The 22,861-nt window shown below is 40.9% G+C and overlaps 1 protein-coding gene and 1 long non-coding RNA gene across 11 annotated transcripts in view; one reads left to right on the top strand and one right to left on the bottom strand.

Moving 5' to 3' along the window:
* The window catches only part of LOC112248363 (nuclear receptor corepressor 2), a 195,439-nt gene that overhangs the window by 12,169 nt on the left and 160,409 nt on the right, over positions 1–22,861 (top strand). The gene's annotated exons all lie outside the window — the stretch shown is intronic.
* LOC112248364 lies at positions 15,078–20,508 on the bottom strand. The gene is made up of 3 exons (XR_002953217.2): positions 19,449–20,508; positions 18,883–19,016; positions 15,078–18,267 (listed from the first exon to the last, which is right to left on the bottom strand). It is a non-coding gene; the product is annotated as an uncharacterized LOC112248364 (long non-coding RNA).

Genomic DNA, 22,861 nt, shown 5'->3' with positions numbered 1-22,861 from the left:
GAGCCACTTGTGTGGGTTGTAGACTCCGTCATGCTACCACTAGAGTGAATGCACCGCCAGCATTCAAAAGTGACCAAAACATCAGCCAGGAAGCATAAGAACTGAGAAGTGGCCTGTGGTTACCACCTGCAGAACCACTCCTTTATTGGGGGTGTCTTGCTAATTGCCTATAATTTCCACATGTTGTCTATTCCATTTGCACAACAGCATGTGAAATGTATTGTCAATCAGTGTTGCTTCCTAAGTGGACAGTTTGATTTCACAGAAGTGTGATTGACTTGGAGTTACATTGTGTTGTTTACGTGTTCCCTTTATTTTTTTGAGCAGTGTATACAGTGCCTTGCGAAAGTATTCGGCCCCCTTGAACTTTGCGACCTTTTGCCACATTTCAGGCTTCAAACATAAAGATATAAAACTGTATTTTTTTGTGAAGAATCAACAACAAGTGGGACACAATCATGAAGTGGAACAACATTTATTGGATATTTCAAACTTTTTTAACAAATCAAAAACTGAAAAGCCCCCTTAAGTTAATACTTTGTAGCGCCACCTTTTGCTGCGATTACAGCTGTAAGTCGCTTGGGGTATGTCTCTATCAGTTTTGCACATCGAGAGACTGAATTTTTTTCCCATTCCTCCTTGCAAAACAGCTCGAGCTCAGTGAGGTTGGATGGAGAGCATTTGTGAACAGCAGTTTTCAGTTCTTTCCACAGATTCTCGATTGGATTCAGGTCTGGACTTTGACTTGGCCATTCTAACACCTGGATATGTTTATTTTTGAACCATTCCATTGTAGATTTTGCTTTATGTTTTGGATCATTGTCTTGTTGGAAGACAAATCTCCGTCCCAGTCTCAGGTCTTTTGCAGACTCCATCAGGTTTTCTTCCAGAATGGTCCTGTATTTGGCTCCATCCATCTTCCCATCAATTTGAACCATCTTCCCTGTCCCTGCTGAAGAAAAGCAGGCCCAAACCATGATGCTGCCACCACCATGTTTGACAGTGGGGATGGTGTGTTCAGGGTGATGAGCTGTGTCGCTTTTACGCCAAACATAACATTTTGCATTGTTGCCAAAAAGTTCAATTTTGGTTTCATCTGACCAGAGCACCTTCTTCCACATGTTTGGTGTGTCTCCCAGGTGGCTTGTGGCAAACTTTAAACAACACTTTTTATGGATATCTTTAAGAAATGGCTTTCTTCTTGCCACTCTTCCATAAAGGCCAGATTTGTGCAATATACGACTGATTGTTGTCCAATGGACAGAGTCTCCCACCTCAGCTGTAGATCTCTTCAGTTCATCCAGAGTGATCATGGGCCTATTGGCTGCATCTCTGATCAGTCTTCTCCTTGTATGAGCTGAAAGTTTAGAGGGACGGCCAGGTCTTGGTAGATTTGCAGTGGTCTGATACTCCTTCCATTTCAATATTATCGCTTGCACAGTGCTCCTTGGGATGTTTAAAGCTTGGGAAATCTTTTTGTATCCAAATCCGGCTTTAAACTTCTTCACAACAGTATCTCGGACCTGCCTGGTGTGTTCCTTGTTCTTCATGATGCTCTGCGCTTTTAACGGACCTCTGAGACTATCACAGTGCAGGTGCATTTATACGGAGACTTGATTACACACAGGTGGATTGTATTTATCATCATTAGTCATTTAGGTCAACATTAGATCATTCAGAGATCCTCACTGAACTTCTGGAGAGAGTTTGCTGCACTGAAAGTAAAGGGGCTGAATAATTTTGCACGCCCAATTTTTCAGTTTTTGATTTGTTAAAAAAGTTTGAAATATCCAATAAATGTCGTTCCACTTCATGATTGTGTCCCACTTGTTGTTGATTCTTCACAAAAAAATAGTTTTATATCTTTATGTTTGAAACCTGAAATGTGGCAAAAGGTCGCAAAGTTCAAGGGGGCCGAATACTTTCGCAAGGCACTGTATATATATTTTTTCTACTCTATCTGTTATTACTGAGACCATGGTCATTTGGATTTCCAATTACTGTCATACAACATTCCATGACCATCCACAGCCCTACGTGTGAGGAGATATCTGCTCTCTTGTCTAACAGGGTAATGGGGGCAGAGATTATCCTGTGCTCAGTGTCAGGCCCGAGGGAGACAGTGGCAAACAGTTTTAGTACTAGTTCCAGTATTGCTAGCATTATGCAACAGAAGGCCATTCTGAAACTAGATGAGGGGATAGTTGGCATACAATTCCGTTGTCCACTTTGGAAGGGTAGGACATCTTCAGATAAATGTGTGATACCTTTTGTGAACAAACTGCAACACCTTCTCATCAAAAAGCACATTATTTATTGCCTTAGAAAAAAATCTGACTTTTATATGTCAATTCACAATTCCTCAGTTTGCATAGGCCTATGTTGAATACCGGTGTGTTCATTTCCGTAAGTGTCACCACAAGCTCTTAAACCAGAACACCACTGGAATGTACAGTACCTTATGACAAGAGCTGTTGTGGCGTGCTTTTGAAATTGGCATATTCCTCAAATAGCAGCAGACATTGTTTAGAGGAAAAGCAGTGGAGAAGGGGGGTGTACAATAATTTCTACATGATGTCACAGCAGGGCAGACTATACACGTCGTTTTCCAAACCACTATCCGCAGCTGTGTGCTGCCTGGGAGGGGACTGACTGCCTTTGGCATGGGCTGGGAGTTTCCGCTCTGCTGTTACTGTGAATGAGGAACACAGCCCAGGGGGCTGGCTTGTAGGCTTCATGTCAGGTAATTCCCATTTTTCCCCTTTAGAATTCCATAAACTGAATCAATTCCATTTTTATTTGACTGAGCTGAATTATTAAGTAGGTTTGGTAGTGAGTGTTGCAACCGAGGACAGACGATTTTTATGCGCTTCAGCACTCACCGTTCTATGAGATTGTTTGGCCTACCACTAAGCGGCTGAGCCGGTGTTGCTCCTAGATGTTTCCACGCCACAATAACGGCACTTACAGTTGACCAGGCCAGCTCTAGCAGGTCCGAAATTTGACGAACTGACTTGTTGGAAAGCTGACATCCTATGACGGTGCTCTTCAGTAAGGCCATTCTACTGCGAATGTTTGTCTATGGAGATTGCATGGAGGTGTGCTCGATTTTATACACCTTATTTATCCGTTATTTTACCAGGTAAGTTCACTGAGAACACGTTCTCATTTGCAGCAACGACCCGGGGAATAGTTACAGGGGAGAGGAGGGGGATTAATGAGCCAATTGTAAACTGGGGATTATTATGTGACCATGATGGTTTGAGGGCCAGATTGGGAATTTAGCCAGGACACCGGGGTTAACACCCCTACTCTTACGATAAGTGCCATGGGATCTTTAATGACCTCAGAGAGTCAGGACACCCGTTTAACGTCCCATCCGAAAGACGGCACCCTACACAGGGCAGTGTCCCCAATCACTGCCCTGGGGCATTGGGATATTTTTTAGACCAGAGTAAAGAGTGCCTCCTACTGGCCCTCCAACACCACTTCCAGCAGCATCTGGTCTCCCTCCAGGAACTACCCTGCTTAGCTTCAGAAGCAAGCCAGCAGTGGTATGCAGGGTGGTATGCTGCTGGCACCTTAGCAACGGGTGTGGCTGAATCCACTAATTTGAAGGGGTGTCCACATACTTATGGATATGTAGTGTATAAGAAAGCTCAGGAAATACTGTATTTTTGTTTTTTTGTATACATTTAACCCCTTATTTTTGTTGGCCCAAAACTACCTCCATACTTCCATTTGTTTGCATAGGTTACCTTCAGACGAGTCCCGTGAAACTTGTGGGGGTCGTAGACCAAACGTTGAAGAACACCATTGTGTTCGTGAGGGTCTCCCCTTTCTATAGAATGGTCATAATAGTTTGTCGGCCAAACTGTTTGGACGCTACAGATGTTTTTGTGAGACATCAGGAAGTTAAAGCTTGGTTGCAAATGGGTCTTCCAAATGGACAATGACCCCAAGCATACTTCCAAAGTTGTGGCAAAATGGCTTAAGGACAACAAAGTCAAGGTATTGGAGTGGCCATCACAAAGCCCTGACCTGACCAAGCATTTCGCTACACTCGCATTAACATCTGCTAACCATGTGTATGTGACAAATAACATTTGTTTTATTTTATTTGACCTCAATCCCATAGAAGATTTGTGGGCAGAACTGAAAAAGCGTGTGCGAGCAAGGAGGCCTACAAACCTGACTCAGTTACACCAGCTCTGTCAGGAGGAATGGACCAAAATTCACCCAACTTATTGTGGGGAGTTTGTGGAAGGCTACCCGAAGCATTTGACCCAAGTTAAACAATTTAAAGGCAATGCTACCGAATACTAATTGAGTGTATGTAAACTTCTGACCCACTGGGAATGGGATGAAAGAAATACAATCTGAACTAAGTCATTCTCTCTACTATTATTCTGACATTTCACATTCTTAAAATAAAGTGGTGATCCTAACTGACCTAAAGTAGGGAATATTTACTCAGATTAAATGTCAGGAATAGTGAATAACTGAATTTAAATGTATTTGGCTAAGGTGTATGTAAACTTCCGACTTCAACTGTATTTATATATTCCATAACAAAATAAATAAATGAAAAAAAGTTTCCAGCTACATTCGTCATTTACAACATTAACAATGTCTACACTGCATTTCTAATCAATTTGATGTTATTTTAATGGACAAAAAAAACGCTTTTCTTTTAAGAACAAGAACATTTCTAAGTGACCCCAAACCTTTGAACGGAAGTATAATTCCGCTTTGACATTATGGGTTATAGTGTGTAGGCTAGTGACCAAATGTAATCCATTTTAAATTCAAGCTGTAACACAACAAAATGTTGAGAATGTCAAGGTGTGTGAGTACTTTCTGAAGGCACTGTACCTGTTTGGTTGCTGCTGTCTTCCTCTGTGATGTTTATTTTTGTAGCAGAGAGTTACTTTTGATGCACCCGTGGTGTTACTGCAGTAGCGAAAAACTGAAACAGTAATTCCCAGAAAGTCCCCCACAATTTGACCCCCTCCCCCACCTCGCATGAGAGAAACGCCTATTAGACTATATAACCACAACCTGTCTGTCTGTGTGTGTGTGTGTGTGTGTGTGTGTGTGTGTGTGTGTGTGTGTGTGACTGTGTTGTGTTTCAGAGGTACTGGTGGGTTACTGGGTTTATGGAAGATGTATGAAAGTGTGAAAGCTTGTTCAGAGCCTTGCAGCATGGTCTGCCTATTGTTGCTCGCTCTGATCCACACTGGAAGCACTGCTGAGAATAAGAAGAGGTCTAATAAGCAGTCCAGTGGTACTGAAGATTACTGAGCTTGCTCTTGAGATCCATTCACAAACTGTCATTTTAATGGGAAATAGGTAGTGCTGGGGGAAAAAATCGCTTTTGTTACATACCAGGATATTATTTTTGAGAATCTATCAAACTGTCTTGACAGTATTGTTATCTTTTTGCACTAGTTGGCTGTACCTGCTCCAACACTCAGCTTGTTCTCCATCTTATTAAATAGGGAGCCAATTTGTTTTCAGCACTTTTATTTCCATGACTGATCAAAACTCATTTTCTCATGGCTCTCTCATCCCTTTTCAGCAGACATAAGGTGAGCAGTATGTTTGGAACATCACATCGCACTAAAATCATAGTATCGAATCGCAATATATATAGAATTGTGACAATTGCAATACACATCGTATCTGCACCTAGGTATCTTGATGTCCCTGGCAAATCCCAGCCCTAGGAATAGGTCTACTAATTTTAGACTAAAGCCTGGATCTTGGCTACTTCCCCCTAATATCAAGCCAAATTGGCTGCATTTCAATTTAAACATGATTTCATAGAAGTTACATGAGGCTGGTATGTCCTGGCACACCTTTTGTAAACACTTAAGTTGATATGCAGAACACAAAGGGAAATATGGAGCAGTCATTGTGGAACTGCCTCCCAGACCTAGTCCCTCTTTCAACCCTTCTTGCTCACTGAATGAGTAACAAAAGCTGTCTGGCATTTCTTGCTTCCTGGATTTTTAGTGGACTGCACATGGTAGATTCAGTGCAAGGCAAATGTTATGGTTGACTCAAACGTTCCAACGGTGCAGCATTATCCACTGCAGCTGTCTCAGAGAGAAGCCTTTTAATGAATCTCATAATGAAAGTAGCATTGAGTTGGAGACAGCCGCTTTGGTCCTGGCCTGATGTTGAGAAAATATCTACAGTACAGTTGACTAAGATTGCCTGATGGAAAGGCTTTGGGTTCATGTTAGGACATGTGAGAATAGAGCCTGCCCTGTTATCTCTTAAAACAAAGCACACCACACACAGAAGGCATCAACTTCAGATTGGGATTATGACGCTGTGTCAATTTACTAGAGGTCGACCTATCATGATTTTTCAGTGGCGATACCGATTATTGGAGGGCCAATTTTTTTTACTATTGTTGTAATTGTCATTATTAACAACGAACCCTTTTATTTGAACTTAATATAATACATAAATAAAATCTACTTAGTCTCATAAATAATGAAACATGCTCAATTTGGTTTAAATAATGCAAAAACACAGTGTTGGGTAAGAAATTAAAAGTGCAATATCTGCCATGTAAAAAAAGCTAACTTTTAAGTTCCTTGCTCAGAACATATGAAAGATGGTGGTTCAATATTCCCAGTTAAGAAGTTTTAGGTTGTAGTTATTATAGGAATTATGACGTGTTGAATATTTCTCTCTATACCATTTGTATTTAATTCTTTCAGTGAAATACGGAACTGTTCCGGATTTTATCGAACGGGTGGCAACCCCAAGTCTAAATATTACTGTTACATTGCACAACCTTCAATATTATGTCATAATTCTGGCAAATTAGTTTGCAACGAGCCAGGCGGCCCAAACTGTTGCATATACCCTGACACTGCTTGCACTGAACACAAGAGAAGTGACACAATTTCCCAAGTTAATGTTACCTGCTAACATTAATTTATTTTAACTAAATATGCAGGTTTAAAAAAATATATACTTTTCTTGTATTGATTTCAAGAAAGGCATTGATGTTTATGGTTAGGTACATTTGTGCAAAGATTCCCAATAAAAGCACAATGTGCTTTTGTTAAATCATCCCCCTTTTGGCAAATGGGCGGGAGTTTTGGCTTTCCATAGTGACATCACCATGCTGTAAATTGAAGTAAGCTGTGATTCGATGATAAATGAACAGGCACCGCATTGATTATATGCAATGCAGGACAAGCTAGTTAACCTAGTAATATCATTAACTATGTATAGTTTGATGTTTGTTTTACACGATACATTTAATGCTAGCTAGCAACTTACCTTGGCTCCTTGCTGCACTCGTGTAACAGGTGGTCAGCCTGCCATGCAATTTCCTCGTGGATTGCAGTGTAGTCGGCCATAATCGGTGTCCAAAAATACTGATTACCGTTTGTTATGAAAACTTGAAATCAGCCCTAAGTAATTGGCCATGTCGATTAATCAGTCGACCTCTACATTTTACCCCAGACAATGCAGGATACTTTGTCTTTTGAAAATGGCATTGCAGCACTCCAATATTAATGGGTCGAAGCCTGTTATAAATTCATCTGTTTTTTTTCATTCTTTATCTAGGCAAGGCTGTATGTTTTCTTGCACTAATACCCTGACTACACTGCTCGCGTCGCGAGCACGAGCATCTGCGTTGCCAAGGGCTAAATCGCGCTGCAAGTCCTGTCTCTCCCATCTCCACATTGGTTTATAGACGCAGGTACCCACGCGCCATCTCCTCATTAGTTATACCCATGTGGGTGATTGAAAGAAGAAACGTTTTGCCGGTTGTCATATAAGTTCAAAGATGAAAAGGACTGGAAGGAGGAGAGAGAACTAGAAACGATTCGGTTGACCGTTTTATGTGTGGATTAATTGTCGGAGTAGAGAATCTTGTGCATTTCAGGTGAAATAACAACTCAATGTTTATTTCCCAGGACAAATTAGCCTGCAACAGCAAGCTAGCTAAATAGGACAAATTAGCTAGCAAGTGCAAGTTAACTAGCTAAATTGCCATACATGTTTAATGCTTTTCGACCTGTCCCCAAATTAACGTCATTTGTTCAGAGTTTTTGATATTTTAACCTGCGTGTTGTGATCGCATTTGGTGTAGGGGGACAAAATACATTTATGCACGATGGCACACGCGCACAGTCTTTTTGGGTTCCGTGTTAGGTTGATCTCAGTATTTGTGGAGGCATGTTTAATGGTTAGTGGCAGTGTTGTGTTTATGGTTTGCTAGAAGCTCTTGAGGTTATTGATTCTGAAATAAAATTTTCTTATCTGTTCTTCTTGAAAAGTATCTGTCTGTCACTGTGGCAACAAACGATGGTTAAAGGCCCAGTGCAGTCAATACATTTGTCCTGTGTTTTCTATCATACTCTCTGGTTGGTATCTCATTGAAAACAAATGCTTGTGGAAACATTTCCTCACATAGTATGGGGCTGTAGTAGTTCTTCTCGTATCATACTTCACACAGTTTCCTGTTGTAATGCCATGCTAGCAAGTCAGTCTGCCGCTGGAGCAGTTGATACCTCAGCATCGGAAGGAAGTGAGAGCAGTGTGTAGCTTAGAACCCCTTAGAATCAGTTAGGCCTATTCCCAACCCCCCCATTTCTTCTTCAGTGTATTACTGTCTGTTACCTGGATAGGCCCATGTAATTGTCCCCCACAATGAAATCGGGGAGGGGACTGTGAATCTGTCTCCGTTTGTGTTCATTCATACGTTAGTCAATCTCAGACAGCACTGGCCCGATTTTTATGAAACTTGGGTGAATGATGTGTCTTGCTATAGAGAGCCTGCATTTATAAAATGACACCGATTGGCCCAAGGCGTGAGTTATAGTAATTAACTGAAATGTGTGAGTCACCAGAGAGGAAGAGGTGAAGCGAGAGGGATAACTGGGTCAAAAATCTCATCTCCAGCAGGTGGTGGTGTTTTTATTTATTTATTTATTTATTTATATATTTACTGACTTCCATTTTTTAAGACATTTATTTTCATTGTTAGAGCAGCCTTTTGAGTATTTGGTCAATCTAATGGATAATATGTGGTCACAAACTCTAACTGAAAGGTGTTAGTCACACACAATATCTTAATTGGCCCAATGTGGGGGGGCGCAGCATCATTCGTGGGGGACGACATGTTTGTTGCCTTACTCTTGATGCATTCCACCTGTATCAAAATATCTTGTCATAAAGCAGCTATATCCCCCACACACACCTTTCAAAGCTATGTTTTAAATTGTTCCGTATTCACTCCTGTGACATCACATATTATGCAAATTAGAACTAGTCTCAGTGATGTGATTTGATGACATCCTCCTCTGTGAATTCAATCAAATCCAAATGTTAGCAGTTGATGGTGAAAAACAAACTTGTTTTCATGACAGAGCCACAGACTTCTAGCCTGTGTACCAGTCTATTGAGCTGTCATTCCATGCCTTGCCACTCCTGATTTGCTAAACATGACAAAGCCATCAGGAGTTTGCAGGAGTGCAGAAACCCAGACCTACAGACTTCTTCATATTCTTCAAATTTAGGATATAGCCTGTTAAGGCCTCAATTTGAATTAATCCAATGCAAATATAAAGCTATACATTTGTTTACACAGACATGCCTTATTTGACTGTAAATATACCGGTTGTTTTGTCTCATTTATTATTATTATTTTAAATTATTTTTTAAAATGAATTTTCTCCCCAATTTCGTGGTATCCAATTGTTTAGTAGCTACTATCTTGTCTCATCGCTACAACTCCCGTACGGGCTCGGGAGAGACGATGGTTGAAAGTCATGTGTCCTCCGATACACAACCCAACCAAACCGCACTGCTCCTTAACACAGCACGCATCCAACCCGGAAGTCAGCCGCACCAATGTGTCGGAGGAAACACCGTGCACCTGGCAACCTTGGTCAGCGCGCACTGCACCCGGCCCGCCACAGGAGTCGCTGGTGCGCGATGAGACAAGGATATCTCTACCAGCCAAACCCTCCCTAACCCGGACGACGCTAGGCCAATTGTGCGTCGCCCCACGGACCTCCCGGGCGCGGCCGGTTACGACAGAACCTGGGCGCGAACCCAGAGTCTCTGCAGTACAGCGCCCTTAACCACTGCACCCCCTGGGAGGCCCTGTCTCATTTATTTTTAATATATTTTTTAAAATTTGTATAACCATCTAGGCTAATTAAATGGGAAACATTTTGCTGTTGTTGAAGAGACACATAGACACAGGTCATTATTGCTCATCTTTATCAAGGGTGTCAATCATTTCAGAACCCACTTTATGTGCACCACATCATTGCTCTCTCTTGCTCTGTTGTGTGAGCATCTTGGTAGCTGCCACTCAAATGACGAGGGGCTGAAGGTCATTTGCTCGAACTCGAATTGCTAGGGGGCTGGCCCACGTGGGAGGTAAATGTAGGGAAAATGGCGCAGCACAGCTTCCAGAAAAACTCTCTCTTTCAAACTAGGGATTCTGTGGCTAATTGAGGTAAAAGTAATTCTGCTCATAGATTATGCATGTATTGACACATCCCGCTCAAATCGGGAGTTTAAAAAATACTTAGTAGTTGCCAAAGTTCTGGATCATGTATTTAAAAAGTTCCTAGCTGTCAAGAAATTACAGTTTAAAAAGTCACATTTTGTTATTAAAAGTCTGATGGCAGTGGCTATGGTTGAATTGTTCTGTTTATTTGTTCTTGCGTTGATGCTGGACAGTTGGTTCTGGTTTCGGAGGACTCTGCCAATGCCGTCTCCCCTTCTCTGTGGTAGGAGATCAGTAGGGACTGGTCAGTCTGGTGTATGTCAGTGACCAATCTTATTACTGCTTGCTCTCTCTGTGACTGTAGTGGGGGAATGGTCAGTGGAATGTCTCTGTTTTTCTGTTATCTTGCTTGCCTTTTTCTATACCCTGTCCAGGGTATTCTATACCCTGACCCTGTTCTAAACCCTGCTGCTTCTTTGTGCAGCCCACCAGCAACACACTGGCATACTCCAGGCATGGTCGGTTCTGACTCTTGCGATTTCCACAAGCTCATCATCAGTATATGAATATGTGTGAGAGAAAATAGGGGATTACAGGTCATTGTGTAATGGTGTGGGATGAGTGGATGATAGGGGTCTCATTCATAACCGTTGCATACATTTCTGCATGCACCATTCCGGAAAAGTGCATGCATACAAAAATATTTTGATTTATCGTTTTGGCGCATGTCATACATGTTTCCCATTATAAATCAGACCTGTCGTAAAACTGTGAACTAGCATTACAATTCCACCTGGAAAACTCCCTCCATTCACCTTTTATGGTGATTCTAACTAGAGGTCGACCGATTTATGATTTTTCAATGCCAATTATTGGAGGACCCAAAAAAAGCCGATACCAATTAATCGGCCGATTATATTTATAATAATGACAATTACAACAATATTGAATGAACACTTTTATTTTAACTTAATATAATACATCAATCAAATCAATTTAGCCTCAAATAAATAATGAAACTTGTTCAATTTGGTTTAAATAATACAAAAGCAAAGTGTTGGAGAAGAAAGTAAAAATGCAATAGGTGCCATGTAAAAAGGTTAAAGTTCCTTTCCTCAGAACATGAGAACATATGAATGCTGGTGGTTCCTTTTAACATGAGTCTTTAATATTTCCAGGTAAGAAGTTTTAGGTTGAGGTTATTATAGGAATTATTATAGGACTATTTCTCTCTACCATTTGTATTTCATATACCTTTGACTATTGGATGTTCTTATAGGCCTTTAGTATTGCCAGTGTAACAGTATAGCTTCCATCCCTCTCCTCGCCCCTACCTGGGCTCGAACCAGGAACACATCGACAACAGCCACCCTCGAAGCATCGTTACCCATCGCTCCACAAAAGCCGCAGCCCTTGCAGAGCAAGGGGAACAACTACTTCAATTCTCAGAGCGAGTGACGTTTGAAACGCTATTAGCGCGCACCCCGCTAACTAGCTAGCCATTTCACATCGGTTACACCAGCCTAATCTTGGGAGTTGATAGGCTTGAAGTCATAAACAGCTCAATGCTTGAAGCACAGCGGAGAGCTGCTGGCTAGATGCACGAAAGTGCTGTTTGAATGAATGCTTACGAGCCTGCTACCATCACTCAGTCAGACTGCTCTATCAAATATCAAATCATTGACTTAATTATAACATAATAACACACAGAAATACGAGCCTTTGGTCATTAAAATGGTTGAATCCGGAAACTATAATTTCGAAAACAAAACGTTTATTCTTTCAGTGAAATACGGAACTGTTCCATATTTGATCTAAAGCAAGTCTAAATATTGCTGTTACATTGTACAACATTCAATGTTATGTCATAATTATGTACAATTCTGGCAAATTAATTACGGTCTTTGTTAGGAATAAATGGACTTCATACAGTTCCCAACGAGCCAGGCGGCCCAAACTGCTGCAAATACCCTGACTGCTTACACGGAACACAAGAGAAGTGACACAATTTCCCTAGTTATAAGAAATGCATGTTAGCAGGCAATATTAACTAAATATGCAATATAAATATTCGCGAATGCGCTTGTTAAATCATCACCCGTTTGGCGAAGTAGGCTGTGATTTGATGAGAAATTAACAGGCACCACAATTATATGCAACGCAGGACACGCTAGATAAACTAGTAATATCATCAACCATGTGTAGTTAACTAGTGATTATGTTAAGATTGATTGTTTTTATAAGATAAGTTTAAAGCTAGCTAGCAACTTACCTTGGCTTCTTGCTGTCCTTGCGTAACAGGTGGTCAGCCTGCCACGCAGGCTCCTCGTGGAGTACAATATAAGGCAGGTGGTTAGAGCGTTGGACTAGTAACCGTAAGGTTGCAAAAACGAAACCCTGAGCTGACAAGGTAAAAATCTGTCGTTCTGTCCCTGAACAAGGCAGTTAACCCACCGTTTCTAGGCCGTCATTGAAAATAAGAATGTGTTCTTAACTGACTTGCCTAGTTAAATAAAGGTGTAAAAAAATAAAAAATCGGCCACAATCCGTGTCCAAAAATACCGATTACCGATTTGTTATGAATACTTGAAATCGGCGCTAATTATTCGGCCATTCCGATTAATCGGTCGACCTCTAATTCTAATGCCCAGTTTCTATAAGGAAGACTAATGACAGTTTTCTGTAGAGGTATGGGCAGAATGTTTAGATATTTTGCAGTGACTTTTCAAACTGAACATGCTGATGAAGTGAGGGCCTGTCCGTGCATTCTGCAAGATTCATTCTATATTCAAAACAATTTAAAAGTAGGCTAAATGCTATACCCCACAATTCTATGCAAATGACGGGTTGTTAACAGTATGGGTAGGAATTGTTGACAGCATTTTTAAAACCGCGCTGCCTTGAAATACTTAAAGCTTATCTATTTACTAGGCTGTCTAATTAAACTAGAGATGTGCATGGTAATTTGTTGTATGGCTACTTCGGGAATATGAACCCATCACAGACAGAAAAAGTGAGGAATTTATTCTGCAATGGTTATTTAAATAGAATAAATATGAAAAAGATTCCTGTCTCATTATTTTAGATTCTAAAGGCTCTATTCAATCTGGATCACTGAAGCGTTACGCACTATATATGTAAAGCAGATTTCCGATTGAGCAGACATGCATATGCAGCGTCTACCTTGAACATAGTCTCCCCGACCGCAGAAACATTGCCTTTTTAATTGTCAATCGTGCTATGAAGTGGATCTTCAGCACTACGGATTAGGTAGAGCCCTAAAAATAAAATGCATAGATTTTCACTCTTCTGGCAAATGGCTGCATTCTTGTTAATGTTTTCCTGTTTTTGTTATTTTATGAATAAGGTTTTCATCATATCCCCCATTTTCACAAAATACTTACTTGCCATCTTGCAATACAATATTTTAACAACTAGCAGATGTGCGTAGTCATTGTCTAAAGTTTGTGGTGAGGTGAGCACATTCCCACTTCAAATATAAAATTAAATGCCAACTTTTGCGTGAACTAAAACACACACATTTTGGGGGTATGTTTTGTATGTACGCACAGTTTTATGTGGCCCCTGATCCTGATGTGTCTCATCAATGATACCCCTGGCCTGTGATGGATCAGAGGAAGGCTGGGCTACTTTAGCTATGTCTTCTCTCACTGTCAAATCATCACAGGGGGCCTGATATCCTACCTGGTCTGCAAATGGGATTCAAATGGAATATCCTGATTTTAGTTCTCAGAGAATAGCCTACATCTATGATGCCTCAAGCAGTAAATCCAAGTAATGCACATCAAATACAGGCAGTAAAGTGCTGTCATGAGGAGCAAACGGGGGCACTCAGGGGTTGCAGAATGTAGCCATACAGAAGCGTTTGAATAATTGATCTGTAGAGAAGAGGAACCAGATTAGTCCAGGAGACTGCCCTGTTTTAGTTTCTCCCCCTCCTGTATAGAGAGCTGAATTAGGGCTGGGTGATATGGCCTAAAAATATATATTTTTCCAAACATCTCGTGAATCACCCATTAATCTCGATTTGAATGTTTTCTCAAATAAGCATTGTTGTACAATTAAAGGTAAAACACACTGCATTTCAAACAGTCCGCAATAATGTAATGAATTCAGGGCGTGTGAAATTATACCTAGGCTAAATATAAGCCTTCCACAGCCATAAGACCCACTGAAAATTGTTTAACCTGTTGTTTTTTGCAATAATCACGCATCTGGCTTTAAAATTTATTTAAAAAAAACTTTATTTGACTAGGCAAGTCAGGTAAGAACAAATTCTTATTTACAATGATGGCCTACCAGAGAAGGCAAAATGCCTCCTGTGGGGACTGGGCTAGGATTAAAAATAAATAAATAAAAGACAAAACACACATCACGACAGGAGAGATCCCACAACACTACATAAAGAGAGACCTAAGATGACAACACAGCATGGCAGTAATACATGTAAACACAGCATGGTAGCAACACAACATGGCAGCAGCACAACATGGTAGCAGCACAAAACATTGTACAAACATTATTGGGCACAGACAACCGCACAAAGGTCAAGAAAGTAGAGACAACAATACATCACGCGAAGCAGCCACAACTGTCAGTAAGATTGAGTCTTTGAATGAAGAGATGGAGATAGAGGGACCCAGGGATGTGTGTGCTTTGGGAACCTTTAATTAACAGAATGTGGGCGGCAGAATGGGTGTTGTATGTGAATGAGGAGTATGCATAACTTCTTGTAGTAGGCATTATAGAAAATTAACACAGGTCTCATAAACAATCTCTCAAGCACAAGCCTACGGTGCTAGTGAGTTGCCAGCTAATCTTTATTTTTCAAGTTAAGCCAACTTGGATCTATTGGCTAGCTAACAAGGCAGAACAATCTCCGACTGTTTGAACAGCTAGCCTGTCCACTTTGTTCAGATGTTGAAATCAAGTGGCCAACCTTATTTCTTAGCATGAGAACGAGTTACCAATTCCTTATATAATTGTGTTTTATGCTTATTGTACATTTTTATAAAACACAGACTAGACAGCTAGTATAACAATCGTTGGCTAAAATGCTGCAAGCAGTACGCACAACAAACTGAGCAATTTTCCAGAATCACTGTTCATTATGTTTTAGTGGTTCCTGCTCTGCGTGTAATTTGAGGAGTTGAGACATTAAAGGTTATTGTTAGAAAGGTTAACTTCTCTATTACAGTAAAATGTCTCAATGTGTTTCTGTGTCAATATGACTGATTCTGTTGGACCAAACCTCAAATGCAAATGGCAAGTTGAAACTGTTTGCCCAAGAAGTGATCTCTCATATTTGTTGTTTGAGTGGCAGGGAGAGCTTTCACTCGCCAAAATCATCTGTCCAAAGTAATCCCAATGTGTTTCTATGGGTTTATTTGGGATCTAAGCTTGTCGCCTGCCTTCCTGCCTTTGGGACAACCATTCCCATTGTTAGGGCGGAGACATGAGCATCTCGTCATTATATACGGATCTATGGTGTAAATGTATTGGATGTGCCACAATTGCTAAAAAGTTAGCATTTGAAACAGTGGCCAGGTAAACATAACCAAAGTGTGGGTTTCTGTCATACCTCGTCCATAGACTGCTTACAGGATAAGAAAACAAAATTGTATTTTTTGTAATTTGGGTGAACTACCTCTTTAACATGGGGCGGGGTTCTTTAAAAACAATCACCTAATAACAGGAACAGCACCATGTAGTGGTCAGAAGTTGCCTGGTAATATGAGGATGTAGAATGGGGCATAAACATAACTTCAATTATTAATTTCTATGAACAGGGGAAGAATTAGATAGGATGAAGAAACAGTACTCAGGGCCACTGCTCCGGACTACTTGTCAAACACAGAGAACTGCTACTATATACTCATTGTTGGGGTCGGTTTGGTGTGGGGTACGGGGAGGTCTGTGTGTGGGTTTTTGCAATTTCTTTGGGTTCCTCATGTGGTCCCGTGTTGCTCAGTTGGTAGAGCATGGCGCTTGCATCGCCAGGGTTGTGGACTCGATTCCCACAGGGAAAAAGGTATGAAAGTGTATGCACTCCCTACTGTAAGAACATCTGCCAAATGACTTAAATGTAAAATGTCTTACTCATTGTTAGAAAAAAGTTTGGTCCAAATCAGATGTTAGTACTGTAATTATTGAATAATATATGAATCCTATGTATTAAAATGGCCAGTTTGGGTGCAATCAATTAGCTTCATTTCTCAGAGAAAAAAATATTTTTCAGCAAAGGAATGTTGCAGAAATGCTTATCTTATCTGTTTCTAACTACAGAAATGATTTCAGAACTATTTGAGATTGTGGGTTTCATGGCTTGCTGAAATTGCATGGAACGACCCTTGGGAGATCTTTGGAAAGTACAGGGAGCGTGTATTTGGTCTGAGTGGATATGCATCATTATAAACTGGGTGGTTCGAGCACTGAATGTTGATTGGCAGACAGCCGTGGTATATCAGACCGTCTACCATAAGTATGAAGAAAAATGTATTTTTACTGCTCTAATCACATTGGTAACTAGTTTATAATAGCAATAAGGCACCTCTGGGTTTGTGGTAGATGGCCAATATACCACGGCTAACGGCTGGGTTCAGGAATGTTGTGTTGTGCATAAGAACAGCCCTTAGCCGTGGTATATTGGCCATATACTACACCTCCTCGGGCCTTATTGCTTAATTATACAACGGGTGGGTCTATTTCTGGATGCTGATTGGTTAAAACTGCATTCCAGCCAGTGTCTATTCCACAAATTCCCACTGGCTAAAGCTATGTTGTTGAAATGCCTATTGACTCCATATCCATATACATATCACTGCGCAATCCACAGTCTCATCAGCCCAGCAAGGCAATTTATAAACTTGATCTCCACTTTAAAAAGTATCGACATTTAGACTAGCATTTGGTTTTCAACAGCGGAGACAGTGTATAAACCTTGCTTTCTGTCTCTCCGGCATTTGCAACATTGTTTCAATATTGAAATTCGATCGTCAGATGTCCCATAGTAATGAACGAGTCGGGATGAGACCGACAGGCAGGCAGGCAGCTTTTCTCAGCCAGTTGAAATCATGAATCAACTGGCATCATTTTTAGGGATATATACAACGAAATGTCAATAGAAAACAGGTAAAACAAAACGAAATGCAGCTAGTTTGCAGTCTTTCCAGCTTCAGTTTGAAGTGGTTAGCTGTGTTGTTGACTAGCTCCTCTGGACAAGTGTCTTGACGAGAGAGCACATGTTCAATGCCAGGTGAAATCGCACATCATTAGCTCATTGTTTTGGATGTATTCAAATGTCTCTAGAAAACAGCTTAGCAAATACAGCTGCTTTGGTGTTAATCTGGCTGCACTGTTTGATGTGACTAAGTTAGCCATAGTTTGCTAGCTAGCAAGCAAGGGATAAGAACGTTGCCAGTCAGTATGGCAATGGAACATTTAGATCGAACGACTGGGTTGCGTCCATAGCAGTGGAGGCTGGTGACTTGAACAATTGAGGAGGATGGGAGACCCACAGTATAGGCGTGGAACGCACAGAGACTACAAACTTTATTTCAAAAACGTGTACTTTAACCTGAAGCATTTAATAAAGACAGTTAAAGTACAATATTATTGGGAATGCGAGGGCTACTTACACAGTGTTGGAAAGGGATCACAGCAGTGACTGAATGAGGGTATGAGGCATAAATTGAGGTGTTCAGAGGCTTGACCAGTGCAGGACAGGATTTGACTGGGAAGAGAAACTATAAGACAACACACCCCACAGTTAGACAAAAGAGCAGAGAATGAGTTAGTCCAAGTAAGGAGTAAAATCATTGATGTGTAATAATGGAGACTTACATTTCCCTCACTAACTTTAAACATCAGCTATCTGAGCAGCTAACCGATCGCTGCAGCTGTACATAGTCCATCTGTAAATAGCCCACCCATTCTACCTACCTCATCCCCATATTGTTTTTATTTACTTTGCTGCTATTCTGCACACCAGTATCACTACTTACACACCATCATCTGCTCATCATCATCTGCTCGTCTATCACTCCAGTGTTAATCTGCTAAATTGTAATTACTTTGCTACTATGGCCTATTTATTGCCTTACCACCTCATGCCATTTGCACACCCATTATATAGACTTTCTTTTTTTCTATTGTGTTATTGACTGCATGCTTGTTTATTCCATGTGTAACTCTGTGTTGTTGTATGTGTCGCACTGCTTTGCTTTATCTTGGCCAGGTCGCAGTTGTAAATGAGAACTTGTTCTCAACTAGCTTACCTGGTTAAATAAAGGTGAAATAAAAATAAATAATGTGATTGACTCTACATACAGTAATGAGAGAAAATTGATAGGGGTACTCACAGTGCTTTGAGGGGAAAGCCAGTGGATGAGCGGGCACATGAGACGTGGTTTCAGTTGATGTCATGAGAAAGTTAACAATGGTAGTGGGGTGGAGTAGTCATCACCTCTTAATCAGGGAACAGGAGGGGACTTAGCTGGAAATACAAATAGCAGATACATTCCATTACAGCTGCGCCATCGTAGGTTTGGACAACGAGTTTCTCTATGAACTTAAACTCCGACATCTCAACATTCATAAAGTCAAATAAACTGTGCATCTCGTCCACTTGACACATTAAAGTAGCCCAAGAAACGTTCCTGAATAAAGCCCTGATCATCCACATACCTGACGATAACTGACAACTGCAAGCAGACTGGTGCTGGTCCCAGAGTAGTGGGGCAATTTTTAACAGGCAGATCAAACTGAAATATCGTCTTGTTTTCATCCGATACGGCATGTCAGATTTCTAATGTTTAGGTGTAGCCTAGGCTGCTGCAACATTTGTCATGAGTTTTTGCTTGTGCCTGTCTGGAGTGATTGTGTTATCTTTGCTAAATAGAGGAAAGGAGGAAAGTGGAAAACCAACCTGAGCACTTGCGAAAAACTGCGCTGCGTCAACCTTTCTTTAATATTAACTTTTGATGGATGATGCAATGGAAGCTATCAAATCATTCGGAATTGTTTTCAACATCCCAGAAAAAACAGTCAAGTTCCATATGTTCAGCAAGGAAAGCTTCATAACGTTCAGTTACCTCTTCAAGCTCTGTAGCTGCCCTTGTTGGCGGAACTTTACCTCTCGCCGTGTCTTCCTAAAAGCAAATTCTTACATGCCCTGCTTTTGTTTTTTTGTTTAGCTGAACGATCGATGTTCTTCAGGTCACTGAACCTACCTTTCGAACAAAGCTCAGACTTTCCAAAAAGCAGATAAGGCCAGCAATACAGGTGGCCTGATGAAAGGCTCACTGTTAACCAGATATACTTTTGGTTCAAGTTATTATTGAACGCCCTCACCTTTTTCATCTGCCTTCATGAAACTGTTCTCAGGCAGAGGTCGACCCTTGCTTTTAATTCACACCTTTTCCGTGTACCCCAGAGAATGAAAGGAGTTCCTCCACAGAAAGGCCATTCTACCATTCTGCCGGAGAAAACTGCACACTCGTGCTGGTAGTAAGCTAGCTACTGAAGTTTGCAAAGCAAATGTAAGTAAATTGCACTAACTGAACGCAAAAATAAAGTTCTAAAACCAAGAAAACAATTTATAATATACCTCCTCCGTCTCCTGTAATTTGAAAAAAGGCATTTGAATTGAATAATATCCCAAAAAAATGCTGAACTATCACTCTTCACTCATAATCTCTATTCAACAATGTCACCAAGCCTCTCAACACATAGAACCTCCATAATGCTCTGTGGCACAATCCCAATACAACTCACTTGGTTCGTTCTCTGATCTTAATTCTATGATTGGATGGACAACATGTCAGTTCATACTGCAAAGCTTTGATTGGTTGGAGGACGTCCCCCGCAAGTGATCATAATCACCATGTATGTCTATGGAAGGGGGTGAGGCCTACGAGCTTTCTAGGTTTTGTATTGACGTCAATGTAGCCAGAGGAGGACGGAAGCTAGTGGTCCTCCGGCTTCACCATGGTGCTACCCCAGACAGTGCTGTTGAAGTTTCTGTAGACCTTCATTGCAAAACAGTGTATTTTAATCAATTATTTGGTGACATATGAATATATTTAGTATAGGAGCCTAAACTGGTCCATAAATGCAGAACAAAACGACTGGGTCGCGTCTCTGGCAACCGAACCATTAGAATGAATGACCAGCTTGCTTGGGTATTTACCCTAGATTTCTGTCAGGGACTATATCTCATGGAAGGAGGAAACAGTATAAAGAAATTCACCCAAATAATATTTTGATAAAAATATGTCAATTATTTGAATATTTTGGTAACCCATTGTAAAAAAAGTCATAATTCCCTCGAAGCCGGTGTTTGGAGGATATATTGGTACGGTTTGCCGGCCCAACCCCCATGCCAATATGTCCTCAAAACACCGTCTTCTTGGGCATTGTCACGTGTGTGTGTGTGTACTAGGCCTATGTGATGGGTCTTAGCTCCTTTACTGTGTATTGGTGGAATGTCTGTGACACCATGGTTACTGGGATTCAAAGTTGGAGTGTGGAGGCACTGGGCCTGGGAGTGGGGGGTGTTCTTATAAGTAATCCACAAAGGTTGGCTGAGACAGGAACAGGGAGGAAATCTAATACTAGCTTTGCTCTGCAGCCTGGAGGTACAGGCTTGCCACTCACTGGCCCAAGAACAGCTCTCCTCTCCACTTATTTGTCTTTCAGAAATGTTCCACATTGTCAATAAGGTTGTGGGACAGTAATTAGTCCAGGTTGTTGTATTAACATTGGGTTGTAGTCATTTTCCAGTCATAGCTAGTTACTTTTAATATAACAGGACCAAACACAGGAACAGGAATATTGATGTGTGCCACTGCCAGGAGTAAATACAGCCTGTCTGTGCTGTCTGTCAAATGTTGGACTACTCCAGATTTGTATGCACTGCAGTCCTATTTGCTCTAACACAGTTAAACAGTCATGGATTTCTTAATTATCTTAGCTTATTGCTCAACACACCAGTAAAGAGAAAACGATGAAGCAATATGTTTGCTGAGTTCTGCAATGTGAAAGCCGATTCATGAGATCGAGCCTAGCTGGTGCGACAACTGAAATTCTTGTGTGAACATGAGGGAATATGCGTCTTCTGTCTGATGTAGAATGAGATGTGACAGCCGGTGGCTTAGGGAGGTGTTTCTACCAGTCTCTCACAATATGGCCATTGTTGTTAGTGTGTATGTGGGTGTTGACACTTCTCTGGCAGCCTCTCATGTTAACGGTTGTATGCTGTGGGGTGACAGCAGATTCATATCCTGTCTGAGAGATGAGCATGGGTTAATTTGGGATGTTGCAGGTGATAGAACTACTGTTTGAATATCTCCCACATGTCTTCACTGCTACTGCAAAATACCTGACAAAGTTTCATTTCTCCTGTGTTCGTCATCTTGTTGATTTATTCTCTGTCCTGTCTGTCTAATTGGTTGGTACTGTAGAACCTCATTATTTGACCATTCTTACATGCCAGGGATTTTTTTTTAGATTTCTCTCTTAATATGAAAGCGTTTTTGTGTGGGACTAGTCTGGGATCAGTCTGGCAGAGAGCCAGGTAATATTGAAGAAAGCTCTTGGTTATTTTGTCAATTCTGCTCAGAGATACTTTACATTGCTACGGCCTGACCACATCCAATAAATAGTAGTATGCTGCCTGGAATCAAACCATACATTTACAAAATTTAAGTCAAACAATTGTCCATCTCTGTCAAACTGTAGTAGCATATATACATTTATAATCATAGTGGTGTGTTTGAAATCACATGCCTAGGCTATACATATGAACAAATATTCTACAATGGGTGTAGGCTGTGTACGGTTAGCTCAATTCACACATTGCTTTATCTAGCTTAGGCTACTAGCTAATATTGTGCTGTCCTCCCAGACCCAGGCTGCTTTCTCTACAAAACATCTTCTGGCAGAGCATCACACTTTTCCCACAGACCACACCTTTAAGAAGTTTCCATGTAGCAACAGAAGTTTTTACTGGATGTTGTGCTCATGCTATTTCCTCTCTCCCTCTCCCTATGGTGTCTCTGATTAGCCTACCATTGGCATCCAATTATCAAGAAGTTGGCCTGGAGAAATGACTTATTTGAAATAACAATGACATCTTTATGAATACATGTAGCCTACTGTAGCACTGCCGAGCCGTTTAAGTGTAATAATGTCATTCAGCGCAGTAGGTGCTTTGTTTTCAATATTAGGGTTTGCCCTGAGTTATAGGCTGTGTTGTCAATAGTTAATCTGAAAGTTCTGTACATTTTGGGTGTATGATCTTTGATAAACAACTGGGTCAAAGCGGCTTGGAATTGGGAG

This window comes from Oncorhynchus tshawytscha, linkage group LG04 (genome assembly GCF_018296145.1).
Source record: "Oncorhynchus tshawytscha isolate Ot180627B linkage group LG04, Otsh_v2.0, whole genome shotgun sequence".
NCBI lineage: Eukaryota > Metazoa > Chordata > Actinopteri > Salmoniformes > Salmonidae > Oncorhynchus > Oncorhynchus tshawytscha.
This window is presented reverse-complemented; position numbering and strand designations above follow the sequence as displayed.